At 35.6% G+C, this 9,505-nt stretch overlaps 1 protein-coding gene across 1 annotated transcript in view; it reads left to right on the top strand.

The window, feature by feature from the left end:
* Positions 1-3,350: 3,350 nt before the first annotated feature.
* The window catches only part of AGMO (alkylglycerol monooxygenase), a 377,145-nt gene continuing 370,990 nt past the window's right edge, over positions 3,351-9,505 (top strand). The window contains exon 1 of the mRNA XM_007164886.2: positions 3,351-3,429. The gene's annotated coding sequence lies outside the window, so the exon portion shown is untranslated. The remainder of the gene's footprint in view (positions 3,430-9,505) is intronic.

Here is a 9,505-nt window from a genome sequence, read left to right as displayed (position 1 = left end):
AGTTGGAAAATGTAGCTCTGGAACATTTTCTTAATGGGCAGTACATGGGTGTCACAAGTCAAAACAAAAATTTGGTTGTAGTCTTTGAAATTGTACTAATAATATACCAAGTCAGGTGAGAATAAATAGAAAGAAAAGTTAAGGAGAATAGACTTTTACAGATGTTCATTTATAGTTGGAGAGAAAAGGGAGAAAATTTTCCTTCTGCTCAGGTGCCTGTCTTGAAATTCTCACAATTTTTTTTGCAGACAGTTTGGCTGGTTTCCAAACATACATCATTGCTTGTCTGGTATGAGGAATGCCATCTGTGCAGTATGGAAATCCTTCTTTAAAAATGGACTGCTAATTGTACTCTGGGCAGGTGCTGTTAAAGTGAAATCAGGTGTCAAGCTTACAGTGGTCTAAAATGACTATGCCATGTTGAAAAAGAATGGCATTACCATATTGTAAAATGGAATTTAAGCATGGCATGTAAGCATTCCATTTTTGGGGTGTTGTAAAGGTCAGATTGCATAGCAAAGCTGTAAAACTTTCAAACTACTTCCACCATCAACAATGGAATAAAGCTTTACTTTAAATCAAGGATATAGGCTACATCGAAGTTATATATTTCCTCACTAAAATATCTTTCCAATTATAGTTTTTTCTGAAAATTACATGAAGGAGGAACTGAAAAGTATGACTACTGATTCCAAAATAAATTAATTAATTTTGTAAAATTAGTCAGAATTAGTTTTTCATAGTTATTAAATGGAACCCATTTTATGATTGGAATAAATAGACTGAATGGAGCCTTTTTAGCCCTCTGCAGGGCAAAATAACCAATTTATTTTCCTTAAAAATATTAATTAAATAGAATTATTATAGGCTATCACAGTTATTATACTACAGATTCATGATGACACTCACCTGATACTGTGCTAATTCGTATAATGCAAGATAGAAAAACCTCTCAGACAAATTTTGAAGTATGGGTATAGATGTGTCTTCTCCAATAAAAAGTCATCATCATTATAAACTCTAACTTTGTTAATGCTTATGGTGTGTGACCTTTCCTATCTGCGATATGGTTAACGCATTATACCGTTTAATCCTTACAGCAGCTCTATAAGAGTCCAGTATTGTCCTAAACTACAGATGAGGTCATTGAAGCTTAGCAAGTTAAAGCAGCTTGCCTAAACCCACACACCACTAAATGGGGCTTATAGTCAAATCTGTTGAACCCCAAAGCCTGTGTTTTGACCACTCCAAAAATAGTCTCTTCATAAAACAAGCATATTAGGTAGAAGGATTTCCCTTATTAGCCCATCTAATCGCAAAGGAAATGTCACCAGCATAGCAAAATATTGTAACTTACGTACCACTTGATCTCAGCTAAAATTTCAGCCACTGTAGCCAAGGCAAACAGAGCTACAAACAGGAAGTTTAAAAGGCCCCTCCTTTACCATGAAACTAGTGGGTCTGTTAAAGCTGAGAGACTTAAAGCAGGAAGCTTATTCTTATATCCAATTCCAGTTAGCTCTGTTATCTTGTTTTGTTACCGAGTCTAAGCTCGTACTGCTCGCCACAGGACAGGCCACTAAATAGACTAGTTGGTGGGGCAAGGAATAGCTACTTTATTCAGAAAGTCAGCAGACCAAGAAGATGGTGGATTAATGTCCCAAAGAACCATCTACCCGAGTCAGAATTCAGGCTTCTTTTATACAAAAAGGCAGTACAGGAGCACCGTGGCTGGTTGTTAACAAATTTCTTGGTGCAGGAATCCTTTGTTCTGGCAGCTGTCCATGTAGGTCTGCTCACAATGTTCCTGTAAACCTCCAACAAGACAATTGCTATTTTCTGTTCTGCAACTTTTTATAAAGGTCAGAGCCTGGAGAATGGGCTATCTTGCAAATTTCAGGCTATAGGCAACACTCTCTTAGAAAGATGCAGAGCCAGGGTGACCAAGCACAGGCAACAGAGCACAAGGGTTAGAGCTAAAGGAATAGATCCAATACGGAGTCAGATTTATTCTTCTCTGTCACAGTTTCTCATCTTGCAATGGATTCGAATGATCAAATAAGACTTGGAAAGTTGTTACTGCCAGACACTGGGTTTTGAACAGAACTGGAAGCTCAAGTATCAAAGGAGAATCCAGACAAATGATAAAAAGTCACTTGGAGCTGTTAAAACATAAACTGAGGTATATTAAAACTTTTAAGAGTTTGAGCAAAAAGTGATTCAAGTTGGGCAGCAGCAAACCAGAAGTGGTTGGGAGCCCTGTACTGACAGGAGCTTGAGGAGAGACTTATGTAGAGCAAGTTTGGAAACAAAGTAAGAAAATTATTGATTGGCTATAGCTTAAATCCTAGTTGGCTGTTTGTAATTGGTTGTCCTTAGCATTTTAATTTCATGTCCTTGAGGCATTTATTTATAGGCTTAGATTTTGGTTTGCTGACATTGGCTGCCAGGGCATTAGAGCCACCTCAGTCTAATTAATGAAACTAATTACCTTTACATGATAAATCTCTGTATTACAGCAGGATTTAGTTCATTAAGATGTGTTAAAAAACAAGACAACAGGCCCAAAATTGAGTTGCTTATGCTAAACCCCATGTCATCAAACCAAGACTTAATTAACGTTTTGGCTCTCCCAGAAATGGAATTTTCAGTCATTCAGGGATCACCTGATCAGCATTAGTTAGGTAATCTGTCGATTAGGTAACAGATCTTTGCCATCCCCTAAAGGAAAGTAACTTTGTAATAACCAACCCACTTCTTTGTCAGTATAACTTTCTTGTTCCTGCTCCCTTCTGCCTATAAAGGTTTTTCATTTCGTACATGTCCTCAGAGCTCAGATTGGGATTGATTTTTGCTCAAATAAACGCTTAAATTTAATATGCCTCAGTTTATCTTTTAACGGTCCTGGAGTTGGAAGAGGGAACTGAAGAGACCCCCAACGGCCCCAGGAGCAATGAGCCAGCAGGTGAAGGTACCTGTCGAGCCCCTTCAGTTCACTGTTTTCTTGCTGCCTTTGGAGGTGGGGAGTAAGTCCCTCTCTGATTGTAGCACTGCAGCTTTTGCATCATGAGCTTTCAGACTTTGAGCATTTCTGGGTCTGGGGTAGGGCTGGGTCTGCCTGGGTCCGGTGTGAGGTTTCAGGTGGGTAAAATTTTGCTTTAAAGCTGCACGAGTGGGTTAACTTTACCAAAGATCATCTTGAATTACAGTGGCAACAGTGGAGAACTTTTAACCTAGATTAGCTTATCCATTTACCAGGTGCTCTAAAGAAAAAGGGGTCTCAGCCAAACGTTCACAATAAAGGATAGAGAGAAATTATCTTTCCTCCTCCACAGTTTCTGGTGACCAGGGAGAGATTTGCTGGGACACCCCACTTGCTCTAGAGCCTGTAGAAAGGATGCTGGGAAAACTGACAGAAGCCGGCAAAGGGTAAGAATTTTTATCAAAGCTCTCCCAGATGTCTCTTTTTGTTCCCTGGGTAAGAGAGGAAGGTAAAATTTCATATTGCCCCTTTCTTTCACATTGGCAGGAAAAAACATGTGTAAGAGTTAGATCTCTGAATTGTGACTTGTAAATTTGCTTTCAGGTACTCATTGGTTGTTGATCCATCCTCTCCAGGGACAGAGAGGATGGCTTCTTGTTTGGCTTCTTGTTCTGTGTCCTAAGAACTTGGCTTTCTGCCTGACTGGGGCACACAGGTTCTTGTGTGTCCAGGCAGCTTAACCGTCAGGTTGGGGGCCCCGAAAATATGGCTTAACAGAAATGTGGGTTTCACTCCATGTATGGCTAGGGTCCCACCAATTGTTGCCGGCTCTCAGGGAAATTGTCTTTCTTTCTTTTGGTTTTCCTTGGGCGTGGCTCTGGATCTTAGGAGGGTAGTATCTTCTTTACTTTCTTTGGGGATGCTTCTTACATCCATGGGATTGTTCAGTACTTCCAGGAATATTGACTGTTTGTCGCAGCTGAAACCTGATAAGATTTTCTAAAAAATCTCTATGGTGAGATGTTGGTGAAATTGAAAGCTGATATTCAAAGCCTGATAGGAACATTTTTTTTTTTAGGCTTTCTTCCCTAAGCTAAAATTCTGAGGCCTTTGTGGAAGGATTTACCTCAGCATTCCAAAGATATGTTCCAAATGTAGAACATAGGAATTTTTTATTTCCACCTTAGTTGAAAATCTTCTCCCTGATATAAAGAAGCAAATTAAAGATAATGTAGTTGGATGGCTGGGTCAGCCTCTTGATATCATTCTGGTTGCAACCCAATTCTTTGAGGAGTGGAAAAACAACTGTATTCGTTTTACAAATCCAGTCTTTACAAGAACAGAAATGCAGCTCTAGAAATAATTCAAAGGCCACCTATCCTTTTGACCAGTCCCAAACCTCCTCTATTCATCTTAAAAGGCTTGCTGATATTGCAAAAGATCTGGACTTCGAAAAAAAAAACTCTTCCTAGAGAAACTGATATCTTTTCTTTGTGCTTTTGAGAAGTAAATGTTCTACCCAGTCTCCTCTATGAACCCAGAGCTGTCAGATCTCTGTTTACATCTCTCTATATGTTTATGTATATCTATGTATGTACGTTATATAGATGAGTGATTTTCTTTCTACCTCCAATGGAATTTCCAAAATTAATTTGTAAAGACCTCAATTTAACTGGCTTAAAGAAAACTAAGCATTTATATAAATCAAGCATACTCTCAAAAATATAGAAACTAACCCAAACATTTTTCAAGTTCAAGTGATCTAGGATAGTCTTCAGTAAATAAAAGCTAGTTTAAGCTTGTTGGTTTAATTAAAACAGGCATATCTTTAGAGCTATTAATAGTAAATATAACGCAGGCATGTAACTTTTATTCTACCTAGGGTTACTAAAAGTCAAATAAGCTCATGTTATCTCTGTTACAGAATTTGTCAGTAAGAGAACTTAAGGTGATGATTAGCTGTTCAATGTCTCATGAAGTTTTCACAAGTAATCTAAATATATTGTTAACAAAAAAGTTAAATAGAAATAAGTAAGATAAAAGTTTATAAATGAGCTTTTCAACAATAATTATGCTTTACGGTATGTCTACTTAAAAATAGTTTCCAAAATCTTTTAGGTAACTTGAATCCTTACAGTTATGCTGAGAAAATTAAATGATGAATATTCATTGAATATCTAGATTGTTTTGGAATAAGATAAAATACTGAAAAATTAATTACTGAACACAGGTTTATTCATTTTGGGCTTTCTTTTACCAAGGAGCTAGAGATATTTGGGTCTACTAGTAAACATGTCTGTGCCACACTGGAAAATTTACTATGAGGAGGAATACATCAATACTTCTAGAAATCAGAAATGTATTTATAAATTTGCCAATATACAGAATGCTAGCGTAACAGACAGTCCACAATTGCTTACTTCTTAGTTTTCACTAGGAATTAAGGATTCTAAGGGTTAAGAATTCTAATAAATATCTGTAATTAAAACTACTTAGAGGGTGAAAAGAAACAACTGTGTATAAAAAGTAGGTAAGGAAAGTAAAGCAACTGGTTGTTCCAGAATGAGTAAAAGGAAAAAAACACAGGACAAAAACTGAATGGATGTAAGAAAGTTTAGAAGGTTTGTGGAAAAGGAATCCTGGGAAGGAGATTTTATATGTGCTCAAGCTTGCTAAGATTCAAAGGGATTTATTTAATTTTTTTAAAAATGAGGTTTAATATTAAAAGTATGCTGGTGCAAAATTAGAATTTGATTTTCTTTCTGTTGAAAGGACGAAGTTTGTTTAGATGTTGGTCTTCTCTTATAAGAAATTGTAAACAAAGATTTTGCTTTACATTTAAGTAATCTGCCTGAACAGCAAAGATTTTCCGTCTTAAAATAATTTACTGTGCTTCACATTGTCTTTATCAGGTCTTTGATTACTTAAGAAAACCCAGTCTTTTCAATATTAACAACTATACAACCTTTTGTTTTTGCCTTTAACATCTTCTACTGTCACTTTGGTTAAATAGAAAATTAAATGGTATTTCATAATGATTCTGAATTCCTCTCATGTAATCTAAATTTTAATTGAAAAATTAATCTACCATATATATTTATAGTGAGTGACTCACTAGCCAAAACCTATAATACATTTTTAGCTAACATAACCATAAAATATGCAATGTAACAAAACTATGTAGGATAGGCAATGTTAGATTTTACCAACATTGATTAATGAGTGATTACTTTTATGATGGCATAGGACTATTCTATTACTTAGACCTTATTATGTGATTGTCTGTCTGAAGAGTTCAGTGGCTTGTTGTGTGTGTTGCTTGGCTTATAATTGAATTTTGCCATTAATTTATATTATCTGTCTTTGCTCAATGATAAATAAAAGTTTTGTTTTGTTTTTTAAATTTTTTTCTAGAGGTCTAGGTCAGATACAATACTCCAGGGTCCTGCTTTTACAGGTTCAGTCCTTTCCAAATGCCAGTGGATTTATCCAGTCTTCCATCTGAGGGGATGATTCAGGAGTATCTCTGCCTATGACATTATAGCAAGTAGTTGGCAGGGACTACTTTCAATAATCAGGGACTTTTAATGTCTTGGATTAGCTTTAAATGAGCTCTGCAATAGGGAACTCTCTGTGAGGAGGACATGAGTATGAGCTGAAATCTAAGATTCTGGATCAGTGGTTATAGATTGGCTCTTAGACACTTTCACCACTTTTCTGAAAATGGATACAGTTCAGTTTTTTAAAATTGCCCAAATCAACCATTTGATCTTTCTACCAAAACAAAGGTGTATACTTTTCCTTTCATGAAATGCTTTGTAAACCCCCTTCTTATTCATTCTTCATGTGTATCCAATATAGACATTCTTTTTAGATCTCTGCCACTCTCTCTTTACTATAATAAAGAAAAAATATATTTATAAGGTATATGTTTATATCGAATACAATAAGTGCATATTTTACTTTATATAATCTGTTTCTAAATGGATTAATCAATTTTCATCAATTGTTTGTTTCCTTATAAAGCCCAGAGCTGATTTAAAAACCACTGTTCTCAATGGAAAGAAGTAAAATTCCTTGGAAAGGGATTTTTAGGTAAATATGCTGAGAGAGAAAGAAATTAACATAGAATATCATGTGTTAAGATATGTAATATAAATTAGATAAAGGCTTGCAAACAATTGAACATGTAAATCATTTTTTAGTTATATACAGTTTTCAAATATTATTAAAGCTTTCTATATAACCTGGGATTGAGACAGGAATGTCTTCTGTAAAGTTGCAAATTGAGGAGAATATGTTTCCAGCATATACTGATATTTCAGTAGCATCAAGTTCACAGTTGAATGGAAAAACTACGCTGAGATAAAAATTTTTTTAATTGACTATGAGCTTAGGAATTCTACTTCATATATGTAAAGTAATACTTCCATTTCACTTTTATAAATTCATTTTCTTTTATGCACGTAAGAGAGTTCATTACCCACATGACAATCTGTACTTTTTCGACTTTAACCACATAGCTATTTCAGATGAACTTTAACAGGTGGCATTCACATCATGTATATTCAGGCTGCCCAGTGATGGCAAATGCAAAGAGTCAGGTCCAAACGTATAAAAAATATTGTTTTTCTAGACACTTTTCCTGTAACAGGACACATCTCCACCTGGAACAAATCCACAGATACTCCAAAGTATAGTAAATCCCCATCCAAGCTTATTAGCTCTTTCATTTCTTAAACCCACTCCTCCTGTGTTATGTCCTACTCAAGTGATACCACTACCATCCTCCTAGATGCTCAAATTTTAATTCTGAGTCTCTTCCTTTTGACTCCTTCCCTGCCCTCAAACTCAAATTGATGGTCGATAGTTCAATTAACTTCATTTTACGTCCATCCCTTACACTCCATCTTTGCTCTCATTACCTTGACCAAGACACTCATTATTATTAGAGACCTGGATGATTTTACATTCCTCCAGAAGGATTCAAGTTTGCTTCTGGCATTCTTTTGTGTAGGAACACATAATTCAATTAGGAATGAGGTTTTTTTTAGCTGTGTTTGTCTCCTTGAGGCTGGTCTATTTCTAATTCATCCTTATTCTAGTTTGTTTGAGCCTCTCTTCATTATTGGAAACAGAACTGTAATTTTTGTCCCACACTTTACACCCAATCTTAGTCCCATCAAATTATTGAAAGTTTTGCTGAGCTTCTGATTTTATCATTTACTTCTTTCATCTCAGTTATTTAGCCCCTGAGCTGATGCTTAGAATCAGCAAATGGTTTAATGCAGAAAAAGTACTAAATGTCAGAATCACTAAAATTCGCTTCCTTTCTCCTCAGGACCAGGGCTTATCAAGTCCTGCCTGGATCATCTCTAATGCCTTCAAATAGAGATGCTTAAAAAAAAATTTTTTTTGAGGTGAAGTTCACATAACATAAAATTAACCCTTTCACAGGAGATCAATCCAGTGGCATTAAGTACATTCACAATGTTGTGCAACCACTGTTTCTGTCTACTTCCAAAACATTTTATCAACGTAAAAGAAAAACTCTATAACCATTAAGCAATTACTTCCCATTAACCCCCTCACCCTCCATCAGTTTTCTGCCTCTAAGGATTTACCTATTCTGGATATTTAATATGAATGAAATCATTCAATATGTGACCTTTTGTGTCTGGCTTCTTTCATTTAATATAATGTTTTCAAGAATCATCTATGTTGTACTATGTATTAGCACATCATTCATTTAAAAAAATTTTTTAATTGAAGTATAGTTGATTTACAGGTTTACAAGTTTCAGGTGTACAGTACATATTCTTTTACAGATTCTTTTCCCTTATAGGTTATTATATAATATTGAGTATAGTTCCCTCTTCTATACAGTAGGTCCTTGCTGGTTATCTATTTTGTACATAGTACTGTACTGTGTATATGTTAATCCCAGCTTCCTAATTTATACCTCACACACCCCCTTTCCCCTTTGGTAACCATAAAGTTGTTTTCTGTGTCTGTGAGTCCCCCTCTCTTTTGGAAATAAGTTCATTTGTGTCTTTTTTTAATTTTAGATTCCACATATTAGTGATATCATATGATATTTGTCTTTCTGTGTCTGGCTTGTTTCTCTTAGTATGATAATCTCTAGGTCCATCCATGTTGCTGCCAATGGCATTATTTCATTCTTTTTTATGGCTGAGTAATATTCCATTGTATATATAGACCACATCTTCTTTATCCGTTCATCTGTCAATGGGTGTTTTAGTTGCTTCCACATCTTAGCTATTGTAAATGGTGCTGCAATGAACACTGGGGTGCATATGTCTTTTCCAATTACAGTTTTCTCCAGATATATGCCCATGAGTGGGATTGCTGGATCATATGGTAGCTCTATTGTTAGTTTTTAAAGAAACCTCCATACTGTTCTCCATAGTGGCTGCACCAATTTACATTCCCACCAACAGTGTAGGAGAGTTCCCTTCTTTCCATACCCTCTATAGCATTTATTATGTGTAGACTTTATGA

The sequence above is a fragment of the Balaenoptera acutorostrata genome, chromosome 7 (assembly GCF_949987535.1).
Source record: "Balaenoptera acutorostrata chromosome 7, mBalAcu1.1, whole genome shotgun sequence".
NCBI lineage: Eukaryota > Metazoa > Chordata > Mammalia > Artiodactyla > Balaenopteridae > Balaenoptera > Balaenoptera acutorostrata.
Note: the sequence above shows the minus strand (reverse complement) of the source record. Positions and strands in the feature narration are given on the sequence as shown.